This window comes from Sinohyriopsis cumingii, unplaced genomic scaffold (assembly GCF_028554795.1).
Source record: "Sinohyriopsis cumingii isolate HCF-2022 unplaced genomic scaffold, ASM2855479v2 utg001711l, whole genome shotgun sequence".
NCBI classification, from domain to species: domain Eukaryota; kingdom Metazoa; phylum Mollusca; class Bivalvia; order Unionida; family Unionidae; genus Sinohyriopsis; species Sinohyriopsis cumingii.
Genome location: NW_028316038.1, coordinates 682,481 through 700,361, shown reverse-complemented (window position 1 = coordinate 700,361; position 17,881 = coordinate 682,481). Strand labels below are relative to the sequence as shown.

At 35.1% G+C, this 17,881-nt stretch overlaps 1 protein-coding gene across 1 annotated transcript in view; it reads right to left on the bottom strand.

The window, feature by feature from the left end:
• The window catches only part of LOC149771699 (dual oxidase-like), a 143,497-nt gene extending 133,591 nt beyond the window's left edge, over window positions 1-9,906 (bottom strand). Inside the window, exon 1 of the mRNA XM_089948215.1 lies at window positions 9,738-9,906. The gene's annotated coding sequence lies outside the window, so the exon portion shown is untranslated. The remainder of the gene's footprint in view (window positions 1-9,737) is intronic.
• Between the last annotated feature and the right edge of the window lie 7,975 nt (window positions 9,907-17,881).

Genomic DNA, 17,881 nt, shown 5'->3' with positions numbered 1-17,881 from the left:
CACATATCTGTTTTGTAAGTGATTACAAGAAAATTTAATTGAAAGTGATAAATGAATAAAAATTACACATAAAAATCATATGACCTTGATCGTCATTCAGGTGATAATACCTTTTCATCTATCGAAAGAATACTTCTTTAATGTACTTGATTTATTATTGGCGAAGATAGATTGACGTTTTCTTTTATGAATGCATAAATCACACAGTCGAAACATCCATAACTCCTTTTAAGTAAACACTCTCCAAGGCCATCAAGGTTTTATCAGTATTACATTAAAAGGATCAATAATAAATTAAAGGGGTCTCCTAAGTTCAAATTGGTAATATTAGCTGCTTGTATAATGTAAAGGGCCACCGTCATTTTGGTGTCCTGTCAAAATTCAGTACTCTCGTTTAGTCTTGAAAATAGACTTTCGGTGGGAAAACGTATATACGAACCGTGTGAATTAACATATGTTGAGAAGGAAGTACAAATACAGACAAGAAATAGCAAATACCTGATCAAAATGGGTAGAAATAGAACAGGAGTACTTATGTCATGACGATAAATTATTCATACCTGTCACAAATTTATACACACACACACAACTGCACGTCCACACGCCTGCACACACACACACACACACACACACACACACACACACACACACACACACACATAGTTTACATATGCGAACAAGTCTGTTTTTAGAAATCCAGCAAAACACCACAACCACCACCACCAATAGAGAAAACAGAAAATGTTCTGGAAATTTGCAGTTGTTTATATTCAAGGATTTTGTAGATCGTTTACTTTTTTAAAATTACTTGACCCCTATGTCGTCTGGCTGGCCAGATAGTTTTGTTCCCATTAAAATATTAATAATCAATCCTATTTTTCTGGCACTTCAATTAAACGACTAAAGTTTGGCCTCACAATCACTAGTTTTGGGAGTTTTACTCCAGTACATGTATTTTTTGTTTGTTTTTATTTGTTGTTGTTGTTGGGCTTAACGCCATTTTTCAGCACACGATAGGCTATGCATGGTGGAGGAAGAACCCGGGAAAACCCCAGGAAGAACCACCGACCCACGAGAAGCTACTGGCAAGCTTTCTCATATATCCACATTGGCCGAATCATGGACTCGAACCCACGCAGACAGAGGTGAGATGGAGGTGATTCGTAACTGAGAGCGCTTTAGACCACTCGGGGCCCCTGTTTTTATTTGTACCTCATCCACAAGAATCTTTATAGCACAATATCATATATTAATCATTCACAATATCATCTATTAATCATTCACAATATCATATATTAATCATTCACAATATCGTATATTAATCATTCACAATATCATATATTAAACATTCACAATATCATATATTAACCTTTCACAATATCATATATTAATCATTCACAATATCATATATTAATCATTCACAATATCATATATTAATCATTCACAATATCGTATATTAATCATTCACACTATCATATATTAATCATTCACAATATCATATATTAATCATTCACAATATCATATATTAATCATTCACAATATCATATATTAATCATTCACAATATCGTAGATTAATCATTCACAATATCATATATTAATCATTCACAATATCGTATATTAATCATAAACAATATCATATATTAATCATTCGCAGATTCAAGACTATTTCAAATTAAAATGTATGAAACACAACTGAAATTTAAAAACATTAAATGTCATTGGTTCAGCTTCGGATTACATTATGAACAAAACAGTGCAAAGAAATAAAAAAAATATATATATTAATAAATTGAGGAAAAAAACCAATCTTTCAAGACATTTATTGCCATTGGTCGATGGGACGACAATATAAAGTTTAAAATCATTTTTCTTTTTTTATATGCTTCGTTCTCTGATTAGTTTGTTTACAACGTCAAAGAAACGTGCATGGAAACATATCTAGTGCATCATTTTATATCAAGGCAACTAGTGTACTATTTTATATCAAGGTAACTATTATATCATTTTGTATCCAGGTAGCTAGTGTATCATTTTATGTCAAAGGTAGCTAGTGCATCATTTTATATCCAGGTAACTATGGTATCATTTTGTATCAAGGTAACTAGTATATCATTTTATATCAAGGTAACTATTGTATCATTTTATATCAAGGTAGCTAGTGCGTCATTTTATATCAAGGGAACTAGTGTACTATTTTATATCACGGCAACTAGTGTACTATTTTATATCAAGGTAGCTAGTGTATAATTTTATGTCAAGGCAACTAGTTTATAATTTTATATCAAGTTAGCTAGTGTATAATTTTATGTCAAGATAACCATCGTATCATTTTGTATTCAGGTAGCTAATGTATCATTTTTGTCAAGGTAGCTAATGCATTATTTTGTGTCAAGGTAGCTAGTGTATCAATTTATATCACGGTAACTAGTGTATCATTTTGTATCAAGGTAACTAGTATATCATTTTATATCAAGGTAGTTAATGTATCATTTTATGTCAAGGTAACTAGTGTATCATTTTATATTACGGATGTCTTCTGGTTTACTCTACCTAAAGGAAGAAAATGATTATAAGTATTTTTGTTGTTTTTTGGGGGAGGAGGGGGCTGGACAGACATTCAGGAAACTTTTTTCAACTGGAAATCAACTTAAAAGTATACATCCCCATACTATTCTATCCATAAACCCAACTTCGCCAAGCAACGCTTCTGAAAATTTTCACAAATATTTGCCTATATATTAAACATTCTCTGTCTCTGTCTCCGTATAATTATATATATATATATATATATATATATATATATATATATATATATATATATATATATATATATATATATATATATATAATCATACACACACACACCAATGTTGCTGCAGTTGTAAAATATTTGCCTGTAAACTTTAAACAGCTGGCTGTTATGAAACAAATTCAATATTAAAAGGAACGTTGAAAAAAAATAGGTACATATATGATAAAAGCATGTAAATATTAAAACATGGGGGAGGGGTAGGACGTAGATGATAAAAGCATGTACATATTGCAACATGGATGGAGGGGTTATGATGGGTGCAGGTAGATGTGAAGGTAGTACAACGACGAAGCAATGTAAACAAAAATGATTGATGAATGCAGATTGAATTTGGTTACCTTCTTTATTAAATTCTGCATACTATAGAAGATCTTGATGAATGAATATTGCTTTGTTATTGGTCTAATCGAATATTTTATGTATCGCATCCACATTGCAGTGTTATTCAGTAAGCATTTCTTGCTTCTGTTTTTTCATTGCAGTTGCGCATGGCGTGCTAAGACTGCAGTAAAAGGACTGGTAATGAACTGGCTTTTATTCATCCCCATAACGGTTAATACAATGTCAACCTTGGATTTTATGTTTGATAAATTGAACGTAGTATCTACGTATTAACACATATGGTACAATGTTAATAGTGCTACTGCAATTTGTGTATCCATGTGAAATAAATCAATTTGAGTGTACCTTTTCATTAATGTTAGGCGAGAACATACTTGAGAAGGTCGGGGAGCAAAGGCTGTTAAGCACAACAACAAACAAAAATACACGTGTTATGCTTGATATACAATTAATACTGTTGATTAGTAATAAGCTAAATTTTAGAAAAGAGATCGACAGCACTTATTACTCGATTAGGAACTTAAACGTAAGCTGCAGAGCAAACAAACCTGGACAAAAGAAACCGGTTTCGTAAATGATTGCACGAACCTGGACAAAAGAAACTGGCTTCGTAACTAATTGCGCAGAATCGTAATTAAAAGCAAAATTATAAAATAATTATTACTTGGAAGCTTTAAGTACACTTTTTTAAATGTCGTGATTCAATTTCAATTTCACATTTTAGTGGTCGTCTTGGAATACGAGATCCGGTAGGCAAACGCTCTTCAGATTCAAGAAAATTTCAAGAAAGTATTACAAACGTGACATTCCTATTAGGCTTAATTTGACTACCTTCTTTGTGTTTTACCTAAATATCTAATTGACATTACGTCAAAATTTGTTTTTATCTTAACGAACGAGTGGATGACTAATTAATGAATTTGTTTATATCTTCCTTCAGACAAAAACGAAACGTGCCATGACTGGGGGATATAGTGCTCTCTCTCTCTCTCTCTCTCTCTCTCTCTCTCTGTGTCTCTCAATACATCCCTGGACACAGTACACGATATATGTTGACAGACCGACATACAGGTCAGAACGATATAGAGAGAAAATATAAAACTTTGTATATTCTATTATTTAAAAGTCCATATTAATTTTCTAGTATGGCTTAAAAAGATGCTTGAATATATACAAATTGTTGCAAATATATTACCCCAAAAACTTAGGTACAAACATTTTTATTGAATACATATATAAAATATCTGAGAGATCGTAGTTGTAGGCCATTGATTATCACGAACGGATCACAAGTGTGTGTGTGTGTGTGTGTGTGTGTGTGTGTGTGTGTGTGTGATTATTATCGTAGCTTTAACAACTTTTCAGTCAGATCGCTACGATGTCTGCAGTGTGACATTTTATAGCGATGTCCAGCACTGGGGCATCATGCCACAGACATGTAGCATCATGTCCCATCCAGTCACATTATCCTGACACCAGGCCGACCAGTCCTAGCACTAAAAGTGAGGCAGCTGGTAGTACCATTTTTTATAAGTTTTTGGTATGACTCGGCCGGAGATCGAACCCACGACCACCCGCATCCGAGATGGACGCTCTAACCACTAGGCAACTAGAGCGGTTGAACGGATCACGAGTATAAAATCCATAGACGTAATGGAAATTACGTAAGTAACATTTATGGAAGACATTTGTCTCTTTTTATGCCCTATCTAGAGGCTATTGATACATTTCTTGAAGCCGTGCACGAGTGGTAACTTTCTCCAAATCTCATTTAGTAGATGAACCATTTTCTCTGCAGCAAAGTGTTTTTGGAACTTCTGTCTATTTGACTCTCATATATTTCACATAAATTGATCCTTTCAGCAATGAAATTAGAATTCTGAATAGGTGGCCAGTGAATTGTATGTACATTATATATATATATATATATATATATATATATATATATATATATATATATATATATATATATATATATATATATATATATATATATATATATATAAAGAAAGAGAGACAGAGAGAAATTTTTTATAAAACACACATTATGTCAGTAGATAATACGTATGTAACACGCATTATATCAGTCTATAATAAGTATGTAACACACATTATGTCAGTAGATAATACGTATGTAACACGCATTATATCAGTCTATAATAAGTATGTAACACACATTATGTCAGTAGATAATACGTATGTAACACGCATTATATCAGTCTATAATAAGTATGTAACACACATTATGTCAGTAGATAATAAGTATATAACACTGTCAGTTGATAATAAGCTCGACATACAATATTTTAGCTGCTAATAAGTACATAATACGCATTGTGTTAGTTAATAATAATCATACGACACGCACTATGTGAGTTGATACTAAGCACGACAGACAATATCTCAAATGATAATAAGAATATACCATGCAAAGGTAATTTTCTTCTTTATGCAAAGTCGGATGAAAGCCTAATCTAATCTGGTGTTGTTTTTTGTGACAGAGTTAAGCAGCGAAATTTCAATAAAATCAATATCAGTAAAGTGAATGTAAGACTAATTTCTAAAACGTCATTACCTGTCAATCATTTTCAGAAAACCGATTCGAGACATTGAGGCAGTCAGTTATTTGAATAGAGTAATTGAAATGAAACGTATCTTGGAAACATTAGCATCTCTTCAAATCATGTTGGATTTTTTATTAGCCTTCTTTATCCGCAATTTTGAGACTTTATCTATTGTTCATTTTTAAAGTACGCAATATCGTTTTTTATATATTATAAATTCATGATTGATTATACGTGATCAGTCTAGTCGCCACCAAAATGATAGGCCTACGTCTCCATCGCGGTAGTATTGTAACCCACGCAGCTCTTGCATAATAAGTCTAGACAGCGCAGAATAGCTATGATTTCTGCTCTCTCATTCTTGCGTGTGTATGATGGTTGTAAAACAACGGCGAGGAACGTCTTTCTTTTTGATCACATGATTGATGCATTTCTTCACATAACTTTCTAGTGCGATCATAGTGCACGCAACCAGTTTACACTCCGAGGTTCCATCTTCAGTTGTGCACTATTTCACAATAATCAAGCTGAACATTAATTAAAAGACATTTACGTCCTGAAACGTGCTACCGTTGAAATTAACGTCTTGCAAACGTGACTAATTGGTTTTATCGATCTAGCTACACGTGCTCGTTATGAAATATGGTTTCGATGGGTAATGTACTGTTTTAAAGTTACAACGATATTCACAATGAGCGATTCCGTCTAACCAAATCATCTTGTCTGTCGCAGACTTCTGATACTTGTGATAAATTTTTCGATCTTCAGCAATACATATCAAAGTATGTTATTTATATCTCAACACCGGGTTCCGAAAACATATAAGTACGTGGTGATTAAAGCATTTGAGTGTTCCATGATTAAAGCATCTAGGTGTTCCATGATTCAAGCATCTAGGTGTTCCATGATTCAATCATCTAGATGTTATATGATTAAAGCATCTGAGTGTTATATGATTAAAGCATCTGAGTGTTCCATGATTCAAGCATCTAGGTGTTCCATGATTCAAGCATCTAGGTGTTCCATGATTCAATCATCTAGATGTTCTATGATTAAAGCATCTGAGTGTTATATGATTAAAACATCTTAGTGTTGCATGATTCAAGCATCTAGGTGTTCCATAATTACAGCATCTGAGTGTTCCATGATTCAAGCATCTGAGTGTTCCATGATTAAAGCATCTGAGTGTTCCATGATTCAAGCATCTATGTGTTCCATAATTACAGCATCTGAGTGTTCCATGATTCAAGCATCTGAGTGTTCCATGATTAAAGGATCTGAGCATTGCATAATTCAAGTATCTAGGTGATCCATGATTAAAGCATCTGAGTATTCCATGATTCAAGCATCTACGTGTTCCATGATTAAAGTATCTGAGTTTTTCATGATTCAAACATCTTAGTGTTCCATGGGTTGTATGTACTTTAACGCCAGCTTCTCCTCTCGTTGGGGTATACATTGCAGCCAGAACATGAATTGGGGAAAGAACTCGTGGAGAACAACCCACTCAGGGGAAGATAGTGACAAGATTTATCAAATGCCCACTTTCGACTAGCCGAAACTCGAACTCAGGAAGACAGAGCTGCGATGTGTGAGTGATTTGTCAAGGCGATCGCCATAGATCAGTCGACTAAACTAAACTCCGAAAGCATCAAAATAATCAGTAATGAAAGCATACTAGTACTCCGTGATGAAAGCATTTGTGATGCTATTACAACACTACAAAAATTAATTGTATTATTGCTAATGTGGAACACATTTTTATGGATTATGTGGTAGTTGATAACAAGGAATTTAAACGTGCTTCGAAAAAGCCCCGACATGCCAATAATTCAACCATTATTTTAACCTAGGAATAAAGTGGCGACGAAGTTTTTTTTCTTGTTGTTGTTGTTATTGTTGCGAAACTATGGAAATCATAAGTGAAGAAAATACACAAATTTATGATTTGAGCCTGTACAGACTGCATGCACACAGAGAATATATATAAAACCTGAATTCATAATCGCAGTCTTCCCGTATTGCATACACATGGACAGTACAGAAAATAAATGAATTCATGACAGAGGCCTACCGAGACTGCATACACATAGATAATACAGATTTATACATGAATTAATGATTGCGGCCTGCCCAGAATGCTTACACATAAAGAATACAGAAAATACACGAACTCATGACCGCTGTCTATCCTGACTGCATACACAGTATACAAGACTTTATATTGATCAATTTCTTATAGAAATATGACTTACACAGACTGGGCCCCGAGTGTCCGAGTGGTCTAAAGCGCTCTCCGTTACGGATCACTGCCATCTCACCTCTGTCTGCGTGGGTTCGAGTCTTGGATTCGGCCAGTGTTGGTATGTGAGAAAGCTTGCCAGTAGCTTCTCGTGGGTCGGTGGTTCTTTCCGGGATTTCCCGGGTTCTTCCTCCACCATTGATACTGGCCGCCATGTATAGCCTATCGTGTGCTGAAAAATGGCGTTAAACCCCACAACAACAACAACAACTTACACAGACGTGGATATTTTACTCATTACGTTATACATATCTTTATCAGGGCCAGAGATCGTTTTTCTAATGTCTGTATTATTTATGAATATTACACTTGTGTCTGTCAGGTCTAATGTGTGCATTTTCAAACTTCCTATTGCACAGATTATTAAATGTTTTATTAGAAACTCTGTGTGTAAACATCCTGTATTAGACAAAACTAAAGATGAAAGAAAATGATGTCATGTGTGTATATAAAAACAACGGAAAACGAAGAAAAATATGCTGGCCAATAACTCTGGGATCTCTTCCCTATGACTTTTACACAACAACAACAAAAACAACAACAACAATCATTCAATAAATAGAGCTGTATTGCATGTTTCACGATGTTTCTTATCCAACATTATTGTAGTGGCTATCAATTTGAAATTTAATAGAAAATCAAATTTAAAAAAAACGAAAAGAGGCATGTTTGAAAAAATAAATAAAAATATTGATATTCATTTACATTTATAAGTATCTAGTGTACTGCAAAATGTGATATTTCCCGCAAAAAATTTGCCTTGGATTTAGTTTAAGTATTATGCACCCAAGATTCACAAGTTTTCGCTCAAAACATATACTTATGAAACCTGTTTTTGTATGAAACTATGCAATAGATTTTCAACCAAATGTATTTTTTTTTAGTCCACTCACTTTTATATAATAAATAATAATTGATTGACAACAAGTAGACACACTACTTCGAAGACAAGCAGCACTCATCTGAAGCTCACCGCTGGTCAAGTCCGACTGTAGCACTTTATTTGATCACGTCCTCAACATATCGCGCAGGATGTTCTTAAAAGCTCATTGATATTAACGTTCTCCCCATTTTAACCCATTCTAATTAAATACACACTTTAAAACCTTAATGAATTCTTACGGCAGGCAGTACCTTTATAGCTTCTAATAGGCAAAACTAATTAATGAACGATCAGAGAGACAAGCTATGTAGAGTGCATTGGTTACTAAACTTTCATCTAATTATACAAACCACTTACGTATCTTATTTTTCGACCTCTGTAAAATGTAGATGTTACGTGTAGATTACTTAACAGCAGTGACCACTACTCTGCAGGGCCTGAGCAGATGACCACTATGACGTAAAGACATTGGCGCATATCATCTTATGTGCATGTATAGAGCTGTATCAAAATAAACCTTAAATGTTTTGAAAGTGATTAATATCTTGGCGAGGTTTAAAAAAAAACCGATAAGAAACTAATTGTTTATAATGTGATATAATATTAAATATTATCCAAAAGTGAGAAATGTCATGCTATAACTTCGGCAATACAAGAAATTAGAATTAACTACAAGCTACGGTTCCTACTGTTCTCGTTTGAAGGCATGTGGTAAAAGCATGGTGTAAAGAACAAGGTGTGAGCGGCGCCCGTTCGCAAAACGTATGTATTAATAATTATATGCAATGTGATACGTTACTATTAGATATAAAGGAATATTTAATAGGCACTTACATGCATACGCAGATGGATCGATCCTCCTTTTTAATCGGAAAGTTAGACTAGTGGAAATTTAGGAAACAAACATCTGAAATTCCCTATCGTCCGAGACTGCCGGATTGTTGTATGCAGTTTATTATGCCTTCAGAACGTGGCCATTTCACCCCATGTCACATGTCTCCGCTAGGTGACAAGATTTTACATTGTCTTACCTGTAGGAAATTAGCATTCATCCAAGCGTGACAAATTAAAACAATTACTTACACTTGCACACGTGAGAGAGAGAGAAAAAAAAGTACAAAAATAGCACGGTATGATACAGCAAGTGGGAATGTTGACCTTTCCACCAATATATTTCTTTGCGGCCAAGTACTGTGTCACAAAGATAATAACATGACTTTGTTGGAGACGGAGAATTGTAGAGGACGAAAAGAAATATCCTGTTGAAATCGTGTTGACTTTGATAATAATAATAACAACAACAATAATAATAATAATACCCCTCAAAGCTATCTTAAAATGTATACCACTAAATTGGTACAGTTTGCTGCTTTCGTTTTACATCGTCATGACTGCCAGAGTCATCAATGGTAAAGAAAGTGTTTGTACATTGGTGCGTGTATATATATATATATATATATATATATATATATATATATATATATATATATATAATAATGTTTAAAAAAATCTTTTTAAAATTGTACTAATTGAATTTAGAGTAGTATTACATAACCTAAATATAGTAATGGGTCGGTGTAAGCGAGTACTAAGGAATGGCGATGTAACAGGTCTACAATAAGAGTTGTCGAAAATGAATTTATCAATAATTTTCTTGTTTGCCCATCTTACACGATATTATTGTTCATGGTCGAGTACTGTAAGATTTAAAGTCGTTTTGTCTGCAAATTCAAAAAAGAATTTAAATTTCATAACCTACATTTGTTTACCTAGCGGAACAGCATAGGCAAAACAACAACTAATTATATGTAATTATGTGTATATTGTATTTTAAGATTAATATTATCAGTTATAAATTCATCTTATGTTTCATGCAAATTTAATTATATTTGTTTCCTAAATGTAATCCATATGTACCTGGTTGTGTCGCATAACGTTTTATAAGATGCATTATAAAACATGTGTATAATTACTTTTATAATACTTATAAGCATAAATCAAGATTCCTCCCCGGTTACTTTGCTGCTTTTGAAGTTATGGAAATGTGTCAGTATTTGTAAGTCACTGGAACAATTTTAGCATTTATGTATTGTATTTTGTGATCCATCAAAAGCTTTGGCATGTAAGTCTAATATTTCAACGAATCGAATTCTGTTTCAGTTAATCTGCTGAATTTGAAAATCATCTAAGCACTAGCAATAGACAACAAATGGTAATTTCGCATGATGCTTATTCACGAGAAACGATTATAAATGCTTGTATACCACGTGGACCTCTCTTGTTTCTGAAATACGCTAAAAATATTACCGATGACTTGTTGTTGTTGTAGGGTTTAACGCCATGTTTCAGCACACGATAGGCTATACATGGCGGCCAGTATCAATGGTGGAGGAAGAACCCGGGAAAACCCCAGAAAGAACCAACGACCCACGAGAAGCTACTGGCAAGCTTTCTCACATACCCACATTAGCCGAATCCGAGACTCGAACCCACGCAGACAGAGGTGAGATGGCAGTGATCCGTAACGGCAAGCGCTTTAGACAACTCGGCCACTTGGGGCCCCACCGATGACTTGAGTTCTCTCACGTGTCTCTTCGCAGATGACATATATCTGCATTATTCATACCCTTACTATGCTAAAAAAGATTTACTCCAATAAAATTCTATACATGGTCCAAGCATTGGCTCTTAAATTGTAATATAGAGAAAATGGTGGCGATGTATTTTGTGAAGAAAAAAGTAATAAACATTCCTAAGCTTGTTTTTGAAAACGTTCCTCTTAAATACGCTGATTCCCATGACGATCGTGGATTACTGGATCGTGGGTCGGTGGTACTTCCAGGACTATTCCTTCACTAGATAGTCTGTGCCCCATGTATGACTTATAATGTGCTAAAAATAGCATTCAATCCAAAATATCACAATCACATTTTGGAATATGCCTGTGCACGCTGGGATTAGTGTCGTAATAGATTCATAAAAGCTTGAAAACCTACACCATGTAGATGAAAGAATTGTTACAGAACTTCCAAATATACATTATTGGGTAATTTCGTCATTTTGAAACTATTTGATTATATGCACTCTAGACGAAAATGAAAACAATATTGACAATCAAGAAAATTAATACCAGCGAACTCCAAACTGTCTCATTGAATTACTCACCACCACCACCCGCCCAGTGTCCAAACAATAAATTATAACCTTCGACAGTCAATAATACAGTCACGTGGTTCAATTGTATAATCACGTGCACGTTCTGTTAAATCATCTTGTATACCCCAAACATTGGCCTCGTGGAAAGATCTTGAACAGGATACCCAAAGTAACAGATCTTACAGTGCTTTGAAAAGTGTTTTATGTCCGAATATCGGACTGACGGACAACCCTCTGCAAATCGCAAACCTCCCATTTAGGGGAAGTAGGGGGAGGGACAGGGCCCTTTATGGAGCAAGTGCTATCAATGAACCACAGGGCTATATCACAAGGCGCCACGCGAAGTGAGCAGGTCTGTGGAAGAGAATGGAAAAAGCCCATAAAGGGAATTACAATAATACAACATAACACAAAAGCTGACTCTTAACATTTAGTCTTACTTCTTTTTCCTTGCCTACTATATTCTCACTCTTCTATTTCTATACAAAATTTAGAACAAAAATAAACTTTAGAAATTTTGGAAATAAATAACTAGAAGACAATCTGCTCAAGAGGGGAGAAGTACAATAAATAAATAAAATACTGAACCCACCTCGAGCACAGTTGGCTTAATTGAAAAATACGAGAGCGACACCATATAGCAAACATATAAACCGCTAGGGTTTTAATTTCACAACAACGCAACGCTATCTCGTCCAAAATCAAAATTATATAGCCTCCGAGAGAGGTGATAGGACAACTGGGCTGAGATTTGAACACCGCTGAAGTCCCTACATAGAAACAATACATAGCAAACACAACACATAGCACCAACATATAACACACACGGGACGTAAGAGACCACTAGCAAGGTCACCAAAAGAACAAAGGGAAGCAAAACCGAAATTAGGTGATGGAAATCTATTTCGGAAAACAACCCTTTATACACACTAGGGTCATTTGGAATACCCCGACAAAATTCTAAATAAAACTTGCTTTGTAAAATTCTTTTAATAAAAACAACAGATACAACAAATCATTGGAGGAAACATAAACACATAAAACTACTTTCTCTTTGACTAAGTAGGGGTGGAGGGGCATCTGTCTGGTGCCTTCCCCCCCCAAAAAAAAAAGAATATCGGACCCAGTAAAATCCTAGTTTTAGTCGTACAGCCCTATATATAATCCATACTTGACTAATTCCTAGTTTTAGTCGTAGAGTCCTATATATAATTCATACTTGACTAATTCCTAGTTTTAGTCGTAGAACCCTAGATATAGCCCATACTTGACTAATTTCTAGTTTTAGCCGTAGAACCCTAAATATAATCCATACTTGACTGCGACCTAATTTTAGTCGCAAAGTCCTAGATATAATCCATACTTGGCTGCGACAGAATGGAAGTTCATTAAAACCTTTCTTTTCTGCGTTCAACATGTTCTTTTTTTTTTGGGGGGGGGGGGGCACCAGACAGATGCCCCCCCCCCCCCAAGAATAAAAGTTTTTTTTATGTTTCACTGAGTCTCCCAGATATGTTGCTTTGTTTTTTAATTTAAACAGAATTTCGATCAAAAATTTTAAATGAATTTTTGACTGGGTATTTATTTCCTAGTGTATTCTATAGGAATGTTCTTCCGAGTCGGTTTCGATCACCTGACTCGGAGTCCCTCTCCTAGTATCTTTGTCACCTTGGCTAAAGGTCGCCTACGTCCCGTGTTTGCTATGTGTGAATGTGCTATATGTTTGTTCGTGCTATAGTTGTGTTCGTGTTGGGACAGCCGTCTATATCGAATTCTTCCCCAGTTGTCCTGCGATCCTAATAACATGGATCTTCTAGATTTTGTACATATTTATATTTCCAAGTTTTTAGAATAAGAATTTTGAATTTTGGTCAAAGTAACGGTATAATAATATTTTTAGGGGGAAAAAAACAACTATTGTTTTAGTGTGTGCTATGTGTGTGTCGTTCTTCGCAAATCTATATTCTGCTGAGGTCAGCTGTGTTCGAGAGAGCTCCATATTTACTTTATTTATCAACATGTTCACGCCATTTTTTGGTTCCTGCGGTCAGATTGAAGCCAACTGGCATTTCTTCATATTCTGCCCTAAGTATAATTAGCACGGAATGTTACGGTGAGTTAATTGCTCTCAATGGCCTATCCATCCATTAGCTTGGAGTTGCCGCATTGTATAAAGAGCAATACAAATCGCGATTGCTATGATTGTGACCCGCACCTCCAGTTTTCTCTCATCATTTTCTATTGTTAGCTTATACTACTCTATTGTCAAGTTAAAATTATTTGATCATGTAGAGGGGGCTAATTACGTTGCCCCATCCTGTTGTATCATATTGTGACAGCTGGTAGCTCAGTTGGAAAAGCCTCAGCCTAACCTAAACCTAAAATGCCGCCCTGCCAGCCCAAGGCGAATTACTAGGTGTATTGCTGGGAAAGGTACTTGGTTTACATTTCCACAGCATATTGTACCCTATAGCGTGTTGAATGTAACATTTAAAGCAACCAGAGCACCATGTAGTTCCATTCATTATATGATGATTATGCTAAACTATCTACCAATATCCTCGACAATAATTTTCTGCCTTGTATTATACGGAGCCCGTGAAGGGACACACTTCAATCGAGATCTCGGATTAGTAAACCAATATCTCGGATTACTAAATCGAGATTTCGGATTAGTAAACCGAGATCTCGGATTACAAAAAATGTGAAGTGTGTCCCTTCACGGGCTCCGTAGTATTAAGACACGGTGTCATATTCAAAATCAACTTTACATACACGTTTTAATTAGTTCAACTTTGTTGGTCAGACATCTAAATAAATGCATTTTCCGCACTAACTCCGAAACAATAAAATCAGTTCCACTTTGACGGTAAAATCTAAACGTTTGAGTTCGTTGAATTTAAAATACGTCATAGCAGTCAAATAGGCAAACAAGATTGACGTTTTAATAACTTTGTTCAGTATATTCTACGACAAGTTCATGTGGATAATATACAACAACACTCAAATGACACTAATGACTAACCTGTATGTAAGTGATTTACATTTGCAATTCATGAGAAAGCAACTTGAAGTTACATCGATTTTAATGACTCATCTGAAGTTAAGTGATCACGGTAAAGACGGCATGATCAACAAATCCACACATTACAGCAAACTTTCGCGGGGAAAACGGAATCGGATGCATTCAAAGTTGTATTAGGTACATACAATATTTATTTCTCGCACACTTAATTTGTAACTATATGATGGTTTTTCTCTGATGTGGATATTTTTTTCGACGTACCAGATAGAGGTCTAATATAAGCGCAGTTTGTCGTGTGAATTTTATTCGAGCTATATTACTAAACATAAACGAGAAGAATGCATTATAAGGGGAATGTAGCAAATATTGGTGTGTTGTTCATAACAGGAAAATTCTCTTGTTTCATAAAAGCGTATGAATGAATATATCTTGGCCAACCAGCCTCTGTGTATCCCCTTCAGAGTGAATTTATTTTTTCTCCCCCTGATCGGAGTGCCGTTCAGGTAGGATGATAGTACATAGCTGAAAATCCAAGAAACTAGCTGACTTAATTTCGTCACATCAATGTTCCTAAATCAGCAATGACATAAAAGGCATGTTGTTGTTGTTATTTTATTATTATTATTATTATTATTACAAATAAGCATTTAAACAACTGCCAGTAGAAACATTTAACTTTTGTTTTTCGTTTTTAAAACGTCACGAAAACTGATCACAGTGCAAAACATTAATATCTATTTTTATTTCACACCTTGAACTTTTAGGCGACACACAAGTCACGTGTCACTGGTTTGAACAGATGACGGTTATCGTTTGTCACTCTTGTTTGAAAATTTGACCAATATAGTTTGCCACCATGGATTGAACAGACAAACATTATCGTGTGTCACAATGGTTTGAATATATGACCCTCACCGTTTGCCACTATGGACTGAACAGACGACCATTATCGTGTGTCACAATGGTTTGAATATATGACCCTCATCGTGTGTCACCATGGTTGGAATAAATGACAATTATCGTGTGTCCTTATGGCGACCGTTCCGGTGGCCTAGTGGTTAGAGAGTCCGCCTCGGATGCGGGAGTCTAAAAGCCTGCCTCGCTAAGCAATCAGCATTAAGAGGTTAGTGTTAGGACTGGTAGGCCTCTTGTCAGGATAATGTGACTGGGTGGACATCATGCTACATGTCTGCGACATGATGCTCCAGTGCTAGACATCACCATAAACTGACACACTGCAGACCTCGTAGCAATATGATTTGAAAAAAAAATCTACGTTAAAAACCCAAAATCACCCACATACACACACACACACACTGTCCTTATGACTGGGACATACGACCATTATCGTGTGTCCTTATAATGGCTTGAACATATAACCATTATCGCCTGTCTGTATGGTTTGAACACATGAACGGTATCGTGAAAAAGTATCTCTGCATCTGCTGTAGGAAAGGTTGTTTAAAAATTGCTTTAAAAGGTTTTGGGCATGGTCAGTTTTACAAATAACAAAACCTTAATTGCTTGTTCAAGTGGCAGTTTGTTAAAAATGTTCGACAACTATCTAGGTACTCTTGTCAGCTATAATTTATTATCATGTGTGAAATTCCAAATGAATTTCGTTGTGTCACATGTTTCCTATTTTATTATTTCTAATACCTGAGAAAGATGGGCAATTATTATATGCTCATTTTTTTTCCCCGTTAAATTTGCATTGTCAGAATCGTGCATTAATACCCGATACTGAACCCGCGCGCCAATACACATATATAGCATTCACGTGAATAAATGAAATTGTTTCTATTCTAAACAAACAATGGACGCAGACGCCAGCACTTTTGATTTGCAAACAAATCATGTACACTCGCGTAAGAGGCGCTTTTTCGTTGTGGTTGTTTAAATTTGTTTATGAATTGACTAAAACAGACATTTCGTGGACTGCCATATACCAGCTGCTTTGGCACATTCCGCGTTGATACAATGTTTCAGATTTAGGCTAGCTATAGTATACAACAGACGCAAGAAATGGTCCTTACAAATAACATACAAGTGAAAAGCCATATACTGTCTTCTTTAGCTGGTGATAAGAATGGCAAAAAAAATATACTTACAGTTTTACATCCTGAATTTCCTCAAAAAATACTTTCTTAGTTCTCCAAATCCGAATTACATGAACCATGTCATAGGCTCTTAATCTTGATTACACATTTCGAAACTGTGCTGTAATTTCGATGATAAGTGCAATTACATCCTCGTTAGTGCACTAAAAATGAAATAAGCATTAAATTCCATAGCCTCCTTATTATGATTGCAATTGAAAGACTTCATATTTTCCCCACATTTTGATTTCAGACATTCAATAACAGAAACAGAAACACATTTGCAGATGTCAACACGCTTCTCCCTAGCTTCCTAAATCCCATATATTTCATGTGGAATTGATACATACAAATCCAGTCCATAATCACGAAATTTCGTTAGATCGAACAAAATACCAAAATCTATTTAGTCCAGATCAAATGGAAAAGTTGTTGCAATGCACATTCATTCACAGTAGGACTCCAAATTTCAATTTTAAATAGACACGCCATTTTCTTTCCAAAGTTATGTCGAGAGCGCGACAAAGTTCAGATATATCTGGGCGGAGTTACGTGCGGAGTAATAAGCTTGTTGTGTAATGATGAATATGAGCTTGTGTATTTAGTTTGGAATGCGGCATACATTAGGTTACTTTGTTTCGTGTAGTGTATTTTATTAATATAATTAAGCATTAGGTAGAATTAAAAAATTAGCATAT